The sequence below is a fragment of the Phalaenopsis equestris genome, unplaced genomic scaffold, assembly GCF_001263595.1.
Source record: "Phalaenopsis equestris unplaced genomic scaffold, ASM126359v1 Scaffold000002, whole genome shotgun sequence".
In the NCBI taxonomy this organism is placed as follows: domain Eukaryota; kingdom Viridiplantae; phylum Streptophyta; class Magnoliopsida; order Asparagales; family Orchidaceae; genus Phalaenopsis; species Phalaenopsis equestris.
Genome location: NW_018164444.1, coordinates 13,369,218 through 13,370,316, shown reverse-complemented (window position 1 = coordinate 13,370,316; position 1,099 = coordinate 13,369,218).

Sequence of the window (1,099 nt, the reverse complement as noted above, 5' to 3'; positions counted from 1 at the left end):
TATATATATAACTCGGCTCTCGAATTGAGTTATTTATTATAAAAAGAGAGAACAGCAAATAAAATGAGAAGATGTAAAGAAGAAATAATAAAAAAAATTGAAAGAAATAAAAAGAGGAATAGCTTTTAAATATTTTTGATAAATTTGTGCTTAAGCTTTAAATTTTAATATTTTTTAAAGTATGCTTCATATTAATATTTGTTTTAAAAGAACATATTCGTTGACTTCTAACTAGCTCAAATTTAAATTGTTTGCTTATACCTTAATTTATGAGAGATCTTAGCTCAATTAAATCCTTACTTAAAGCTCTCAAAATTGATATTCTATGTGTATACAAGGAAAGTGTCAGCACGAATCTCGATGAGATCTGATGGTAAAGATCAAACAAGACATATCAAAGGAAGGTCCGCCGATAGGAGATCCAGAAGTTCCATTGTCTGATCAAAACTATGAAGTAAAGGCCAACTAAGACAATCGAATGGTTTGGACCTGAGTGATTTGACCGAAAGAGAGGCACATAGGGGTCCAAGTCATTTCCTATGATGGAACCTGCCAAGAGAAAAGCTAACACTTCGTGTCCTGCAGTTTTATCGAATACCTCAAGCAACCTCTCTGAACATCATCAAGTGTTTATAAGATAGATCTTAAACACCCATCGGGTTCTCTTCCTCTAAGTGCGGCTACATATTAGATTACAATGATTTAACTACTTTCTATTTGATAGTCTAGCTTTGCTCTACCGATCGAGTTCATCGTCAGGGATGAATTGATCAACTGATCGACACAACTTAGTTGATCAAGTCAATCTTGCCGGCATATTAGCAGTAAAAGGTTAGCTAAATGACAACATCAAATATAGCCGACCAACAACCTCTAATGAACCTAGCAGACCGGCGCGCCTCACTAGCCTAGAAAACCAACAGTATTTACTAAGCGTGACCGACCGACAAAAGGCATGCCCGTCCAGCCAACTCAACACTAAATGAGGTTCTAGGCCCACATATGTAAGATACCCATAATAACATGTACAACCCTCACTAAAGTAGGGGCATGCACGACATATTGTATCTATTTTTTCTATAAACAAAAGATCATTCTA